Source organism: Moschus berezovskii, chromosome 4 (assembly GCF_049115385.1).
Source record: "Moschus berezovskii isolate FMDL1 chromosome 4, NW_MosBer_1.0, whole genome shotgun sequence".
NCBI classification, from domain to species: Eukaryota; Metazoa; Chordata; class Mammalia; order Artiodactyla; family Moschidae; genus Moschus; species Moschus berezovskii.
This window is the reverse complement of record NC_142463.1, coordinates 55,443,545-55,462,404: the sequence shown is the minus strand read 5'-3', so window position 1 is coordinate 55,462,404 and position 18,860 is coordinate 55,443,545. Positions and strand designations below refer to the sequence as shown.

The following is an 18,860-nucleotide window of genomic DNA, read 5'->3' as shown; positions in this document are numbered from 1 at the left end:
TGGTGTTGGAGAAAACTCTTGAGAGTCCCTTGGACTGAAAGGAGGTCCAACCAGTCCATCCTAAAGGAGATCAGTCCTGGGTGTTCATTGGAAGGACTGATGCTAAAGCTGAAACTCCAATACTTTGGCCACCTCATGCAAAGAGTTAACTCATTGGAAAAGACCCTGATGCTGGGAGGGATTGGGGGCAAGAGGAGAAGGGGAAGACAGAGGAAGAGATGGCTGGATGACATCACCAACTCGATGGACGTGAGTTTGAGTGAACTCCGGGAGTTGATAGTGGACAGGGAGGCCTGGCGTGCTGAGATTCATGGGGTAGCAAAGAGTCAGACACGACTGAGCCACTGAACTGAACTGAACTGAACATTTATTGCATACTTTATTTCTATTTTGTGGCAATCTCAGGATATTCTGCCTTGACTTAGGATTAGGGTTCAGGCTCCTATAAGAATCTAATGCTGCTGCTGATGTGACAGAACATGGAGCTCAGGCAACAATGTGAGCAATGGGGAGTGGTTCTAAATATAGATAAAGCTTCACTCACTTGCCCATCACTTATCTCCTGCTATGCACCCCAGTTCCTAACAGGCCACAGATCAGTATCAGACCAGTATCTGTGGGGCCCAGAGGTTGGGAACCCCTAGTCTATAGTTTATGGTCCAGCAGAGGAGATAGTCTACAGCTTACATAATGAGGGAGATAGGTAAATATTAAAGAGAATGCACTGTGATATAATCAAGCACTAAGACAGCCCAAGACAGCAGCCATTGAGCCTGAGGGAATCAGAGGAGGCTTCCAGGAGGAAGTGATGAATCGCTGAATCCTGGAGAACAAGCAGGTTCTAGCCAGGAGAAGAAAACAAGGGTAATTCAGGGGAGCTTGTGTAAAGGCACAGAGGCAGGATGGGCCACAAGGTGGAGAACCACTATAAGAAGTTCAGTTTACTTGAAGCACAGAGTAGGGGTAAGGACAGACAATGGTGAGAGACTGCAGTTTGGAAAGAATACTCCATCTTTACCCTCAATGAATGCTTACAAAAATAATGACAAAAAGGCTATTCTTACCCTCCTCCTCCATCTCACAAAGAAATAAGCCCAGTGAGATTAAGTGACTTGCAAGGGTTGTATATTTCACAAATGACTAAGATTTCAATTTAGAAATTCTTATTCCAGAGCCACAACTCATCTGCTCAGCATGAATGGATTTTATACTATGCTAGGAATTAAAATTTTACCTGGGAGGTAATGGGAGGCCAAGAATTTTGGAGAATGACATGGTCCACTGTGCCTTTCAAAAGGATGGCCCAAGTTACTGAGGGGAAGAAACAGGGCTACGTATGAGATGGAGCCACTACATACAGTAATGTGTGTTGTATCCTCTACAAGCTAGGAGAGTCATGAAATGGCACCTTTGACATGGTTCAGTGCCTGACCTACAAGGCCAGATTTAGTGTAGTTGCGTGTAAGGAGGCTAATAAGATACTCCAGACATAAAATGTCAGAAGAGTTGAACTAGAAAAGGGCAGTGGCAGAGACAGGAAGGGTTCGTAACACAGAAATAATGATATCGAATCAAAAGGAGTTGGTGGCTGATTGGATGAAGAAGGTGATTCAGAGAGAACAAACATAAAATGGCTTTATTTTGTGTGAATCTTAAGTTGTAACCGCATTTTAGAATCCCCTTCCCTATTTAATTCTGAGTTAGATGTGGTTCTTTTTTTTTTAATTACAATATTGTGGTGGTTTTTGCCATACATTCACATAAATCAGCCATGGGTGTACATGTGTTCCCCATCCTGAACCTCCCTCCCACCTCCTGTGCTAGAAACTTGCACGAACTTGCACAAGATTTGGAAAGTGAAAGGAAGCTGCAGCCCTTATGCTCTGAAGGTCGTCACAGTTAGAGGTAAGATGAGGCAGACCCAGAAAAGTGGCAGATGCCAGTCTGCCCTCTTCCTCCTTCCCCACACTACAGCCTTCAGGGCCAGCTGTTCATCCTGTCTGCCTCCTCCACTGACCAAAAGCTGGAATGCCAATCCACAGAGTCTATATCTAGGACCAGGTCCCAGCCTTGCACAGACTTCTACACTCGCCCCCTTAGCGGTCCCTCACAGCAGAGTCCCCTCAAGCTCTGACTTGACCATGCCACTGCTACAGAAGGACGACTTGGTGACTCCCCCGATTCATCCACTCTCCCTTCTGGACCCCTCCTTCTCCAGCTTCAGTTTCTGGTCCCAGCAGGCTCTGTTTGCCGCAATTTGAATCAATTGAGTCTTGTCTCCTGCTGTCCCTGACAGCACTATGGGGCCTTCATCCACTCATCATGAGAGGAAACACAGTCCTAACGCAAAGAAATTTGGATCAGAGAAAAAGCATACCAGGACCATGCCAGTCCTCTAGGAACTGCAGGGCCCGAGGCTGCCTAACCTCCCAAAGTGCCTTTGCAACCAGATGGACAGGAGAAGGACCTTGCCTTCATTCTGGAGATCCATATCTGGAGATTCATACCCAGACAAATACCATGCCTAAAGGATATGCTGAAAATCCAAACTCCAGAAAAGTGTGAAACTTCTCTTGGAACTGGGCCTCTAAATAAATTTCAAATCAGGCTTTTCTAAGAAAAAGGTGCTCAAAGATCCAATAAGCTTGGTTACTGGTATTCTTAGCAGGATTTTTCCATTCTCTTTCATTCTCGGTCTCTTTATTACAACTTAATCTTTTTAAATCCTATTTTGGATCATTTGAACTTCTCAGAAGTACTTTGGATTATTGGAATTACAGACTTCATTTTGAAACTGCTTTTCATGGCTCAAAAAGTCTTATTATAGTGGTGCCTTCTTTCATCAAGCTTTTTAAAGTCAAGGGTTCCTGGGGTATGCTCTTAGAAGAATTAAGTCAGTTTTACTGAATTTTATCCCCTATCAGTTTTGGTTTCATTACCTTATTTGCCTCAGGGAGTTTAATAGTATAATTAAATAGGTTCTTTGGATATTACCGGCTTTATTCTACCTCATTTTAAAGCTTTTGGATTTTTTGGAAATCTAAGAACTTTCAGATAGGTTTGTGAATATTTTTTACACAACCAAGTTACAGAGTGACTTACTCAGATGTGGGTGATATTTGTTCAATATGTGAAGCTGAATTTCAGAAAATTATTCTTCCCTTCTGTCAGCGTATATTTTTTGAAACTGCATTACCTTATGGTTTTACAAAAAGAATGTATGTCCTCTGTGCAGGACTGTGATTTTAGACCATAGTCCCAAATGGAAAGATGGGGCTGTCTCATCACACCTTCAAATATAATTAAGTATTATAAACTATTAAAACCACAAAATACTAATTTCATTTGGTCACAGTCACTGTTGCTAAAGACATTAGGATGGATTTCAGTACTAAAAACTAAGAAAAATATTTCCAAACATTTTTAGAACACTAGAATAAGATTTAAGCATGTTTTAATTTTTTTAATTTAAATGAGTGAAAGAACACTGTTTTTGAAAATATAATAGTCAACCTAATTTGTATGTCAACAATACTTCTTCAGTCCTAATTACTTGACCTATGACTGCAATGTAAAATTATAAATGTGTTTTCTTGTTAATTTTACCAAAAACAGCAACTGGATAGCTAACTAGAATGAATTGTTTTAGAGGAATTTGGTCTTCTTTTCTGACACTGTTTCAGAATAATGAATATTTTTCCTAATATTTTAAGATAGATTTCTATCCAAAATCTGAATTTTTTTAATTTTCATAAGATATATTTTAAATGAAAATTTCATATGCTATATTTTACCTAAAACCATTAGATTTTCTAAGTGCGTATTAATTTACTGAGGATGATATATTTTAATATTGTATTACTCTTTGTTAAATGATTAGCACTCAGTAAGAATTAACCATTAAATTATCTCAAAACCACAGTGTTAGTGCAAAGATTGCATTATGGTGTGGCTTCCACCCAAACCTATTGTCCTCAAGGTAACCACCATCAAGCTGAAACAGAAGGGCATAGGGGCAAGGAAGCAAATAAATAAACTTGAGAACAACATCTAGGCAAAACTTTGACTATAAATACTGGCATGTGGAACTGACTAAAAACTAACAGGTCAAAAACGTTTTAAACTTCTGGGTAGAATATTGGAAATAAAAGCAAAAATAAACAAATGGGACCTAATTAAAATTAAAAGTTTCTGCACAGCAAAGGAAACTATAAGCAAGGTGAAAAGACAGCCTTCAGAATGGGAGAAAATAATAGCAAATGAAGTAACTGACAATTAACCTCAAAAATATACAAGCAACTCCTGCAGCTCAATTCCAGAAAAATAAATGACCCAATCAAAAAAAATGGGCCAAAGAACTAAACAGACATTTCTCCAAAAAAGACATACAGATGACTAACAAACACATGAAAAGATGCTCAACATCACTCATAATCAGAGAAATGCAAATCAAAACCACAATGAGGTACCATTTCACACCAGTCAGAATGGCTGCTATCCAAAAGTCTACAAGCAATAAATGCTGGAGAGGGTGTGGAGAAAAGGGAACCCCCTTACACTGTTGGTGGGAATGCAAACTAGTACAGCCACTATGGAGAAGAGTGTGGAGATTCCTCAAAAAACTGGAAATAGAACTGCCCTACAACCCATCAATCCCACTGCTGGGCAAACACACCAAGAAAACCAGAATTGAAAGAGAAACATGTACTCCAATGTTCATCGCAGCACTGTTTATAATAGCCAGGGCATGAAAGCAACCTAGATGTCCATCTGCAGATGAATGGATAAGAAAGCTGTGGTACACATACACAATGGAGTATTACTCAGCAATTAAAAATAATACATTTGAATCAGTTCTAATGAGGTGGATGAAACTGGAGCCCATTATACAGAGTGAAGTAAGACAGAAAGAAAAACACCAATACAGTATACTAACGCATATATATGGCATTTAGAAAGACGGTAACGATAACCCTGTATATGAGACAACTAATCTTCGAATGTATAGGCATAAAGTTGTTCCTATTATTTATATTCTTAATGCTTCTACGAATAATTCTCATTTTGAATACTGTTTATTTGCAAGATTTTTCTTGTTGATTATTGTTACCTGATGTTTCCCTTTTTAGAGAAGCTTTTTAAGGCAGCTTTGACTCTGCTGAGTCTTTCAATTCCATCTTTATTTTTATTGCATTAATACCTGGTATGTATTAGGTGCTTTCCTTTCTTTATGATTATTCTATTTATCTTGCTAACTTCTTAAACTGGCTGTATACTTGTATATTCATTGCTTTTTCTTTTTATGTAAATTCTACTACATTTAAGGACTCAGTGGATAATGTTTTCCCTATCCCATAGGTATTAAGACTTTGTATTTTTGTTGTCTTTCTGTAATGGTATTGTTTTTGAATGCCATGTACTCAGTGAGTGATATAAGCACATTGTAAATTTCAGTTTTCTAATAAAATTTATATTTAAAAAAATAAATAAATAAACTTCTGGGTAAGCTGTACTGCCAAATAAACATGATTTTAACCTGGAAAAGCCTTTGGCTGGTTGCCCCCCAAAACTGAGAACATGAAATTTGATCACTAAGCTGACAACAGCTTTTGCAGTCTGCTAAAACTACAACTCGTACCAAAATGTATCCTGCTGAATTCAATAAGAAAATTAAGAATCAATAACCCCCCATCTTCTTCCGCGCGGTGGGCGAGCCGGCGGCTCAGGGGAGCGCAGACGCTGCTGGAGACCCTGTGGCGCGTCTCTGTGGGGCCAGGAACTGAACGATAGCCAGAATGGCTGAAAATGGTGATAATGAAAAAATGGCTGCTCTGGAGGCCAAAATCTGTCATCAAATTGAGTATTATTTTGGAGACTTCAATTTGCCACGGGACAAATTTTTAAAGGAACAGATCAAACTGGATGAAGGCTGGGTACCTTTGGAGATAATGATAAAGTTTAATAGGTTAAACCGTTTAACGACAGACTTTAATGTAATAGTAGAGGCCCTGAGCAAATCAAAGGCAGAACTCATGGAAATAAGTGAAGATAAAACTAAAATTAGAAGATCTCCAAGCAAACCCCTCCCTGAAGTGACTGATGAGTATAAAAATGATGTAAAAAACAGATCTGTTTATATTAAAGGCTTCCCAACTGATGCAGCTCTTGATGACATAAAAGAATGGTTAGAAGATAAAGGTCAAGTACTAAATATTCAGATGAGAAGAACGTTGCACAAAGCATCTAAGGGTTCAATATTTGCTGTATTTGATAGTATTGAATCAGCTAAAAAGTTTGTTGAGACCCCTGGCCAGAAGTACAAAGACACAGACCTGCTAATACTCTTCAAGGAAGATTACTTCACAAAAAAAAATGAAGAAAGAAAGCAAAATAAAATGGAAGCTAAATTACGAGCTAAACAAGAGCAAGAAGAAAAACAAAAGCTAGCAGAAAATGCTGAAATGAAATCTCTAGAAGAAAAGATTGGCTGCTTGCTGAAATTTTCAGGAGACTTAGATGATCAGACGTGTAGAGAAGATTTGCACACCCTTTTCTCAAATCATGGTGAAATAAAATGGATACAGTTTGTCAGAGGAGCCAAAGAGGGAATAATTCTATTTAAAGAAAAAGCTAAGGAAGCACTGGATAAAGCAAAAGAGGCCAGTAATGGTAACCTACAACTAAGGAACAAAGAAGTCACCTGGGAAGTACTAGAAGGGGATGTGGAAAAAGAAGCACTGAAAAAAATAATAGAAGATCAACAAGAGTCTCTAAACAAATGGAAGTCAAAAGGTCGCAGATTTAAAGGAAAAGGAAAGGGAAATAAAGCTGCCCAGGCTGGGTCTGCTAAAGGAAAAGTACAGTTTCAGGGCAAGAAAACTAAATTTGATAGTGATGATGAACGTGATGAAAATGGTGCATCTGGAACAGTAAAAAGAGCAAGAGAAGAAACAGACAAAGAAGAACCTCCATCAAAACAACAGAAAACAGAAAATGGTGCCGGAGACCAGTAGTTTAATAAAGCAATTTTTTATTCATTTTAATTAGATTTTAAGCTGCTTTTGTCTTTGGAGGCTGTTAAAAAGAAAACCGAATTAGATCCACTTCGATGTCTACCTGTAAGAAAGGAAGATTTTTTTGTTGTTGAACTTGTCTTTTGTTATCGAAATAAGTTTTTTAATGTGCAGTTCTGTTTGTGTTCTTTCGGATTATTCAAATATCAAAAGAAACATTCTTCTATTAAGTTGCCTTTGTAATATGAGAATGTATTAGTACGAAGTAATAAAATGTATACTGCATAAAAATAAACTTAGTTTTATTGTTTTTTATTTTTGTGCCCAAAGTATTGGAGAAAGAATTCATGTTAAACCAGCATATTGGCTGCTGTGATTATAGGCCCATTCTGTATTTAAATATTTATCTTCTAGGCTGGCTTTCTGTACTCAAGCAACTTGATAACATTAGAAATAATTTACTTATTGTGAAATTTTTCAGTACTGAATGTGGATAAACCAGAATCAAGAGACTTACTGATTTTTTTTTATGAAACTTGTATGATGCTGGCAGGTCGTAGCGCAGCTCTATAAAACAAAAGCCACCTAAGGATGAAAATTGTACTTCCAAACATTTACCACCCTTGACTTAAATATGGTAGTACCTTCCTATTTGTAATTTCCTAAATATAGCTACCAATTTCGTAAAAACCATGATTATCTTAAAAATTTCTGGTTTGGATTTTAGTAACGGTCGTATGTAGCTAATTATCTTCCTACTACGCGCTCTCTCTAAATCACAGCTCTCAAATTTTAATGTGCAAACAGATCACCTTCAGATCAAATCCTGTTCAAATGCAGATTGTAATTCAATATGTCCGGGTGGAGCCTGAATCCTGCAAGTCTGACAAGCTCCCAAGGGCTGTCAATGCTGATGGTCCATACTTGACAAGGACCACACTTGGAGCAGCAAGGCTCTGGAATTATATCTTAAAGTAAGGAATGACAGTATTGAATAGGAATACAGACTTGTACACATTACTAATTATTATGAAGGTGACAGTTCTAGTTATGTTGTTAAATCCAGTCCAAAAAAAAAATTCCCCCTTATTGTATACTCTTATTTCAGACTTTTCAGAATTACTTGGGTTATAGTCAGCTTCTAGTTACATGCTTTTCCCATTTTGATGTCTGTGAGTATTGTTATGCAATTTACTAATAAAAATGTATCAAACATGAAAAAAAAAAAAGAATCAATAACCCTGAGAAGAAAATTTCTTCTTTTTAAAGAAGTTTTTTTAAAAAGATTTTAAAAAGTTTTTTAAACCTGGCTTTATGAAACTGTGTATGTGCACGCACACACATACATGTGTGGGATGTTTCCAGATAATGAATGATATTCATGCAACAAAACATAACTTGAGATGGTCTTCATTTAATGCCACATTTTTCAAGCTCCCTCTATGTGGCAAGTGTCCTTCAAGGTGTCTATGACTGGAAGATAAATAAATGATTTACCAGGACTTAGAATCACTCACAGACTAATACAATTGGTAGGCACGTAGACAGCTTAACAAGGATACATGAGGGTACACGCTATTATAAAAATAGAACCCACTAGAACTACAAAGGTTGGGAAAGAATCAGGAGCAACTGAATTTCCTTAACCCAATACTGAAGCTCATTCTTGATCAGACCCAATCCGCCTTTGAAGGCTGAAATCTTACTACTTTTCTTCACACAATTCCTTGCTCTCATACCCAAGCTCCACTTTTCCACTTCCATGCCTTGCCCTCTGCCTCAAATTCTCTATGACCCATTGCTGGGCACTGTTTAAAGTGCTACTAAAATTTCACCCATGAAATCATCTCTGGTGCCAATGGGGTGGACTGTTCCCTCTCTGAGCTCCCATCAGCTCTCACTGCCTCTCAGGAAGTTACCATACTCTGCCATGTATCAAAGCTATTTTCTGACTTGCTGGTCTTTTCTATGGAGAATAAACTGTAAACCCCCTGAGAACCAGGAATGTTTCTAGTCATTTTTTATATTCCCAGTACCAGGTATGGCACTTTTCAGGTACATAGTGGATGTTCAATAGATATTTTCTGAATTTAGAATTTTAAACCCACAACTCACCCCCTGAGGATGCTGACTCAGCACATACCAGTAGTCACTGTATGCTTTGGTCCAGATCTTAAATGTTGGTTGATACATCATGTTTTCTCATGAGAGGAGGGCAACTTTGTAAGAGGATTCAGTGATAATGAACAAGAAAGTAAAAGTAATGCTTACTTTTTCCACAAAAATTAAGAAAGTTCAATAGACAGTAGTTCACTGGTTAGAAAAGATTGAAATCTCCAAATTTTCTGTACTGTAAAAACAATCTTTTCTGGAAGAATCTCTATTAACTTTCAAAATATCATGTTCAGCATTTGCTCTTGAAGAATCAGAAAGAAGAAAATGGGCGACTGCCTCCCTTTTGAATATCAATACCATTAGCAAATGCTATTGGAGTGAGGATAGGTAGGTGAGGAGAAAATATTGACTATAAGGTTCCCACAATGATGTCATAAGAGAGCGAGAAGCTAAAAGTTTTTTTAACTGAGGTGAACTTTAAGTTTTTGTTAACAAGAGCAGACAAGAAAGAAAATATAAATAAATCAATCCATGGATGGATAACACCTCCATAAAGTATATGGATTGTAGAGAGATTTTTGTGGAAGTAGTCCCAATCTGTTGGCTTCTGGAGCCCCTTGACCACTGTACTTATTATAAGGAGACTTTAAACAGGCACAGCAAATCTTGCCTATGGATATACCCACACACATGTGCTACCATTTGACACAAACATGTAGATATTTCACTGATGAATGACAGAATGTAAAACAGGTTGGAGTAGCCAGGTAGGCTGATCTAGCTTCTCACATGGGAAGAGCTGTCAGAGGCAGAGATAGGACTTTACTCATCACCATCGTGGGTGCACATGATCAATGTGAGTGATCATGGCAGGAGTATGGGCTTTGAAAGCCTTGAGCAGAAAAGAGGTGGTAGAGTCAGCTCAATGGCATAGGCTTTGTAGTGAACAATAGGATTGCTCAGATCTTTGGAGAGTTACCACATTCATAAAATTCTGTGTATGGTTACTTTTTTGTGGGAAATGGTTAAGGGGCTGAGCTTCTGGATTAGGCCCTGGGCTCATTTGAAATAGAAAAAAAAAAATAGTGGGAGTAAAAGGAAGCATGAGGCATTAAAGAGGGGAAACTCAAGGAACCATGAGTAGCACTTTGCCTGTTACAGATCCTGGAAATAGAACTCAAGCCTAATTTATCTGATCTTCAGGGGACCTTGAGCAGAATCTGAATTTCTTATATAAATTCACTTAAAAGTGTTCCTGAATTCTTGGAAGCTTTTTGTCATTGTGTGTTTCCTCAATTCCAATTGATGGAATAATGCAGAAAAAAGTTTTATATTAAAAAAAATCAATTTTCATACTATATGAGTTCAGAATTAGTACTTTGACAGCACTGACCAGTTATGACTGGTATCAAGACAAACATGAATTTGTTAGCTTCATCAGAGAGGGAAGGCCGAACTGGATCCACTGCAGACTATGAAATGCCATGGAGGCCATAGTCTTTTCTGAAAGTACCTACAAAACTAAACACACCCTGCCCCATGTTCTATGAACAAATAGGACTGTTGGTCACAAGGAAGGCCCAGAATGGATGTAAATGGTCCAGTTCAGTTCAGTTCATTCACTCAGTCGTGTCCAACTCTTTGGGACCCCATGGACTGCAGCATGCCAGGCCTCCCTGTCCATCACCAACTCCCAGAGCTTATTCAAAGTCATGTCCATCGAGTCAGTGATGCCATCCAACCATCTCATCCTCTGTCATCCCCTCCTCCCACCTTCAACCTTTCCCAGCATCAGGGTCTTTTTCAATGAGTCAGTTCTTCACATCAGGTGGCCAAAGTATTGGAGTTTCAGCTTCAGCATCAGTCCTTCCAATGAATATTCAGGACTGATTTCCTATAAGATTGACTGGTTTGCTCTCCTTGCAGTCCAAGGGACTCTCAAGAGTTTTCTCCAAAACACAGTTCAAAAGCACCAATTCTTTGGTGCTCAGCTTTCTTTATAGTCCAATTCTCACATCCATACATGACTACTGGAAAAACCATAGCTTTGACTAGACGGACCTTTGTTAGCAAAGGAAATGGTCCAAGCTTTAATCAAAGCTTCTGCTTTCCTTTTCTGTCACTATTTCATTTAATCCTCATAACAACTTTCAGTTCAGTTCAGTTCAGTCGCTCAGTCATGTCCGACTCTCCGCGACCCCATGAATCACAGCATGCCAGGCCTCCCTATCCATCACCAACTCCCGGAATTCACTCAAACTCATGTCCACAGAGTCGGTGATGCCATCCAGCCATCTCATTCTCCATCGTCCCCTTCTCCTCCCGCCCCCAACCTTTCCCAGCATCAGAGTCTTTTCCAGTGAGTCAACTCGTCGCATGAGGTGGCCAAAGTATTGGAGTTTCAGCTTTAGCATCAGTCCTTCCAATGAACACCCAGGATCGATCTCCCTTAGAATGGACTGGTTGGATCTCCTTGCGGTACAAGGGACTCTCAAGAGTCTTCTCCAGCACCACAGTTCAAAAGCATCAATTCTTCGGCGATCAGCTTTCTTCACAGTCCAACTCTCACATCCATACATGACCACGGGAAAAACCATAGCCTTGACTAGATGGACCTTGGTTGGCAAAGTAATGTCTCTGCTTTTTAATATATTATCAAGGTTGGTCATAACTTTCCTTCCAAGGAGTAAGCGTCTTTTAATTTCATGGCTGCAATCAGCATCTACAGTGATTTTGGAGCCCAAAAAAATAAAGTCTGACACTGTTTCCACTGTTTCCCCATCTATTTCCCATGAAGTGATGGGAACAGATGCCATGATCTTTGTTTTCTGAATGTTGAGCTTCAAGCCAACCTTTTCACTCTCCTCTTTCACTTTCATCAAGAGGCTTTTGAGTTCCTCTTCACTTTCTGCCATAAGGGTAGTGTCATCTGCATATCTGAGATTATTGATATTTCTCCCAGCAATCTTGATTCCAGCTTGTGCTTCTTCCAGCCCAGGGTTCCTCATGATGTACTCTGCATAGAAGTTAAATAAGCAAGGTGACAATATACAGCTTTGACGCACTCCTTTTCCTATTTGGAACCAGTCGGTTGTTCCATGTCCAGTTCTGACTGTTGCTTCCTGACCTGAATACAGGTTTCTCAAGAGGCAGGCCAGGTGGTCTGGTATTCCCATCTCTTTCAGAATTTTCCACAGTTTGTTATGATCCACACAGTCAAAGGCTTTGGCATAGTCAATGAAGCAGAAATAGATGTTTTTTTCTGGAACTCTCTTGCTTTCTCCATGATCCAGCAAATGTTGGCAATTTGATCTCTGGTGCCTCTGCCTCTTCTAAAACCTGCTTGAACATCTGGGAGTTCACGGTTCACATATTGCTGAAGCCTATTATCTTATATAAAATATGGAGAAACTGAGGAACAGAACTGACCAAGTTCACACAGTTACTAAATAGCAGGACCAGAGTCCAAAACTATTTATATGACTGTGAAGCCTATGAGCATAATGATTAATAAGTCAATTAATCAACTACTTTTTGAGCATCCACACTGTACAAATTACTAAAATAAGCATATTGTTAGCAAATGCTACATACATTATTGTATTACTCATCATTCTCCAAAGAAACAGAACCAATAGGATATATGTGTGTGTGTGTGTGTGTGTGTGTGTGTGTGTGTATTTATTATGGAAGTTGGCTTACATGAAAACAGAGGCTGATAAGTCCAAATCTGCAGTGTGGACTGGCAGACTTGAGACCCAGGAGAAATGACGGTGCATTTCTAGTCCCAAGGCCAGCAAGCACAGTCCCCAGGAAAGCTGATGGTAGCTATGAAGTTCAAAGACAGTCTGCTAATGACTTTCTCTTATTTGGTTGGCCTTTTTGTTCTGTTTAGGCCTTTAATTGATTGGATGATGCCCACTCACATTATAGAGGTCAGTCTGTTCCACCCCTCCCCTTAAAATGTTAATCTCATCCAAAAACACCCTCACAGAAATGCCTAAAATATGTCTGACCAAATATTTGCACACCCTATGGCCCAGTCTAAGCATCACAATTATATTTAAAATGAGCCTCCCTCTCAAACATTTTTTATAGTAACTTTATAATTTATATCCTTTACTAGTCTGGGATTTAATACAAGTACCTTCTAGTCTCAAACACTTAAGAACCCACAATTCTCTTTATAGAAATTAGGGATATCATTTACATTTGTACCTCTTATTTTTAAACTTTAAATTAGATTTTAAATGAAGATTTTCAATTACTGTGTCCTAAGGAAATGGCAACCCACTCCAGTGTTCTTGCCTGGAGAATCCCAGGGACGGGGGAGCCTGGTGGGCTGCCGTCTATGGGGTCACACAGAGTCGGACACGACTGAAGCGACTTAGCAGCAGCAGCAGCAGGAAACTTGTAAATATACTAAGACATAAGTCTGAAATTAATACTGTCAGGATTAAGCTCCTATCTAATAAAAACATTACTTAAATAAGTATTTTTTTTTCCACATTTACCATATAGACAAAGATAAGAAAAAAAGTCAGGGAAATGAGTACTGAGGAGGCACAGTGCGATAGTGAAAGTGAAGCCGCTCAGTCGTGTCTGACTCTGCGACCCCATGGACTGCAGCCCACCAGGCTCCTCCGTCCATGGGATTCTCCAGGCAAGAGTACTGGAGTGGGTTGTCATTTCCTTCTCCAAGAGATCTTCCCAACTAAGGGATCAAACCCAGGTCTCCCGCATTGCAGGCAGACGCTTTACCTTCTGAGTCACCAGGGAGGAGGCAGAAAAGAAAATTTAAATCATGTGGCAAGAAATATTACTAATAACAGAATTAAAAACAGCAGTTAATACAAAATTTGGTGAAAAAGAAAGCAAACTTTAGAACTATGAGAACAAAATCTAGGCTTGCTCAGTTCAAGAAAACACTTTCTTCCCTAGAGCAATGTGTGCATGATCAGTCGTTTCAGTTGTGTCCGACTGTGACCCTACGGACTGTAGCCTGCCATGCTCCTCAGTCCATGGGATTCTCCAGGCAACAGTACTGGAGCAATAGGACATATCAAAAATGAGCTATATAAGAACTTTACTGCTTTCTTTTATTCATCCACCCACCTGGCTTTTTTCTTTTTTCTAAAAAGCTAGTTATTTTTCTAGGTTAATTAAGAAGAGTATTCATTTGCAATTATTTTCTAACATTTCTTTCTACCACCTTCAAATATTTGCACTTTGCTTTTCATCTTGAAAATTCCTTTTTTAAGCACTCGTATCTAATCTCTGTGCCCTGTTAGAAATGTAAGGTCAGTTTCACTTTATGTGTAGCATTATGGAAATTCTGATGCAATCATAAGTTGGACTCTCCTTCAAAGCCCCAAGAATTCTCCTGCAGATATATAGATATAAAGAGAGATGCAGTCTTGATCCCTGGGTCAGGAAGATCCCCTGGAGAAGGAAATAGCAATCCACTCCAATACTCTTACCTGGGAAATCCCATGGACAGTGGAATCTGCTCAGCTACAGTCCACAGGACCGCAAAAAGTTGGACATGACTGAACAACTGGGATTTAGTCATAGCATATATACAAATACATATACAGCAAACCAAAAAGCTTTTCACTTCATTTTTGGGGAAGAAACCCAAAGTTTTATCATCAATATATGTAAAGCACCAATTAAATAAAGCTATCATTTCACAACTTTCAGAGCAAGAGCAGAATTACTGGTCTAGGGTCCAGACTGTTACATCTGAGAAAAGTGCCTTGAGATTCTTCAGATTCCAACATTGCATCTACAAGAATTTATTGTTGTTGTTCAGTCACTCGGTTGTGTCCCACTCTTTGTGACCCCATGGACTGCAGCTCTCCAGGCTTCCCCGTCCTTTACCAACTCCTGGAGCTTACTCAAACTCATGTCCATTGAGTCGATGATGCCACCCAACCATCTCTTCCTTTGTCATCCCCTTCTCCTGCCTTCAATCTTTCCCAGCATCAGGGTCTTTTCCAGTGAGTCAGCTATTCCCATCAGGTGGCCAAAGTATTTGAGCTTCAAGCTCAGCATCAACTCTTTCAATGAATATTCAAGATTGATTTGCTTTAGGATTTACTTGTTGGATCTCTTTACAGTCCAAGGGACTCTCAAGAGTCTTCTCCAACCACAGTTCGAAAGCATCAACTCTTCAGCACTCAAACTTCCTTATGGTTCAACTCTCGCATCCATACATGATTACTGGAAAAACCATAGCCTTGACTAGATGGACCTTTGTTGGCAAAGTGATGTCTCTGCTTTTTAATATGCTGTCTAGGTTGATCATAGCTTTTCTTTCAAGGAGCAAGCGTCTTTTAATTTCAAGGCTGCAGTCACCATCTGCAGCGACTTTGGAGCCCAGGAAAAAGTCTGTCACTATGGACATTACTTCTCTGTCAAATGTGAACATCATATCACAACACATGTCCCCGCTGGTTGTGGTGCTCACAATGGGGTCTCTGTCCCACTGACATAGGGCCACTGTCTGATCCTTCAAGCTCAACTAAGGCCAACAGAGGCAGGTGTTTTATTATAACATTTCTCTATTTCTTTGTTTCAGCTTCATTTCAAAAGATGATTTTCTTTTACCCTGAAGTCCAAAACTTTATTTAAATAAGGAGGTCATAGATGATTCACGCTTTAATACTTCCCAATACTTATTTCCACTAGTCAGTTACTTGATTATATCTAAGCCCTTTCATTTAACACTAGACAGAAATGCCCTTGATGAGATTTTCTGGAGAGTAATGTGCTCTTTGCCTGGGAAAGCTGGCTATAAAAGTTATATCCTCCTTTAGCTCAGAAAATTTACCACTTATGTCTATGAGATAAAGCAAAGCATGAAACAAAATACAAGTGCCATCCTGATAACCTTGATTTTCTGGGACAGTTCAAATTTCATGCATTAAAATATAGTATTAATGTCAACTAAGAGGTTTGGTTAAATAAATTGCAATATATTAAATAATGAGCAACTGTACAATCATTTAAAAGATGGGTAGAAGAATATGAAATGGAAAATATAGTACATGTTTAGATGAGGAGCCAGATTATAAAATACTGTTAGAGAATAATTTAATTTTGTAGAGAAAGGACTGAAAAATGTGAATCAACATAATAATTTTAATTATGTATTTGTGGTAAAATTATGCATGATTTTTATTTTTTCCTTGTACTTTTCCATATTCCTAACTTTTCTATGGAAGTACTTAAATAGATTTAAAGTGTTTAAATACAGTCAGTATCATCCATTCAGCAAAAGATACCTAAAAAGCAAAAGTTGCTGTTTCCTATTAAATCAAGTACAAGCCTCTTTTCCATGATCTTTGAACTCATTCTTGCCCCTTCTTTCTAGCCAAATGTAAGTCAATTTACCCCAAAACTTAGCAGGTGGAAACAGTGCACATTTTCAGCTCACAGTCTCCACAGGTCATGAGTCTGGGCACAGCTTATCTGGACTCTCTGCTTCACCGTCTCTCAGTCAAGCGGTTGGCCCAGGATCTACAGGTTCAAATCGGGAAGGACTGACTTCCCAAGCTCACTCCATGGTTGCTGGAGCATGCAGTTTCTCACATGCTGCTGGACTAAAGACCTCAATGTGAGCCAGAAGTTTCTCTCATCTCCTGGCCACATGTGCCTCTCCCACTCAGCAGCTGTTCACCAAAGCCTGAGAGAAGAGCACAGAGAGGATCTGTTAGCAACAGGGAAGTCACAGTATTTTCTAATTCAATCTCAGAAGTCCCAACCATAGTCTATTGTCTAGAACTAACTCATGAAGCCCAGCCGACTCTCAAGAAGATTGCACCAGGACATGATTACCAATAGGTGGGATCCCTGGGAGTCATCTTAGGAATGTGCCTACCACATCATCCTACCCAACTGGTCTTTTTGCAGTTTCTTTGCTTTACCTTAGAAGTCTCTTTTATTTCCCTCAAACTCCCTTCCTTCACAGTCTGTAAGTGTATAAAAATAAATAGCAAAAGTCAAGTTTCTTTATTTTACACTTAAGTTTTTAGATAAAATAAAATCATATTTTTCTGATGATAAATTGATGGATTTTTTTTTTTTGGAATGTGTATATCTTTAGGGGATTTTGTGTTCCCCTAATGTGAAATTGAAAAACTCTATCACCACATTATTTATAATACCTGCAAGCTATTTTTAAAATCTAAATTTCACTGTATATAAATTATGATGTGAAGAGTGAAAATGTTAGTCACTCAGTTATGTCCAACTCTTTGCAACCCCATAAACTGTAGCCCACCAGGCTCCTCTGTCCATGGAATTCTCCAGGCAAGGATACTGGAATGGCTAGCCATTCCCTGCTCCAGGGGATTTTCCGGATTCAGGGATCAAACCAGAGAATCCTGCACTGCAGGCAGATTCTTTACTGTTTGAGCCACCAGGGAAGCCCATGTAAATTATGATATAGTCAACATTAATTAATAATAATATTAAAGTATTGAAGTCATCTAGTAGAAGAACATTTAGAACACTGGAAATACTTATATTGTTAAATTTTTTAAATCAAGATCTAAAGCAATATAGAAAGTGCTATACAAATAGTATAATCACTATTTGTTAAAATATGTAAGTAACACATAGGACTAATACTGGAAGTATGTGCACCAAAATATTAAGAATTTATCTTTGGGTATTAAAATCTCAAGTGTTTTTCCCCTTCACAACTTTCAGAACTGAATATTTTATTAATATATTATTATTATATTTATTAAATGTTTGTTATTATTTATAAATAATGTTTTCTCTCCTCTCAGCAATGGAATATCTAAGATTAATGTCTATTACTAATATTTAGTGTGTATACATGTGATTAATGTTATCCTGAAACTCCTAATGGAAGCTTTAAATAGTCCTTATAGTACCAAACAATTTTGAAATTCAAGTAATGTAAAGGGATTTTAAAAGGTATTAAAAATTCATAAAGTTACAGCGATCTTACATAGTAAAAAGAATATTAAGACAAAGAACAAGAGAGAAAATCAATACTCTAGGATTCTTCCAGATAAAATCTCTTTGGAGAAGAGCATGAGTATAACAGCTTTTGAAGAAATTAATTTTTTTCGTGTACTATTTGAGCAGCTATTATTGTACAGGGAGATACTTCCATGGCTTTAAATTCAATTTGTTAGTTTGTAAACATAAGATCCAAGTTAGCATATAAAATTTTTTTCACTATATTAAATTATTTTAATGTATCTAACAGTATTTTCTAATTAGTTCATTAAATTTATGTGCAAACAAATTTTTAATAAATTTATTTATATTTAATTGAAGGATAATTGCTTTATCACATTGTAATAAATTTTTTTTTTAGTTTTTTTTTACAAAAGTTATTTGTTTTTGTATTTTTGGTAGACCAGCCTTCTCCTATTTTTGTTACATTATGGGAAGCAGGAAAAAAATTAAAAGAGAAAGCCCCTCAACCATTAAACATCCCCTAGAGAACACTGCTATATTCCAAATTAGGATCATCCACAGCTTTTGGCAGATAATGCAGATAAAATTCATCTGATTAAAAATATTTTTTAATTTTTAAAGGACAAAATAGAAAATGAAGAAAAATTAAACTCAGGTTTCTCTTTTAATGTTTCTTCATTTTCTATTTTATCCTTTAAAACTTAAAAAAAATTTAAACAGATGAATTTTATCTACCAGAAGCTGTGGATGATCCAACTGATAAAGAGC

General features: G+C 38.0%; 2 pseudogenes; both read left to right on the top strand.

Annotated features, from left to right (window-relative positions):
- Window positions 1–2,580: 2,580 nt before the first annotated feature.
- LOC129540356 (E3 ubiquitin-protein ligase RNFT1 pseudogene) lies at window positions 2,581–3,302 on the top strand (annotated as a pseudogene).
- A 2,389-nt stretch (window positions 3,303–5,691) lies between these two features.
- Window positions 5,692–7,304, top strand: LOC129541480 (lupus La protein homolog pseudogene; annotated as a pseudogene).
- The last annotated feature ends 11,556 nt before the right edge of the window (window positions 7,305–18,860 follow it).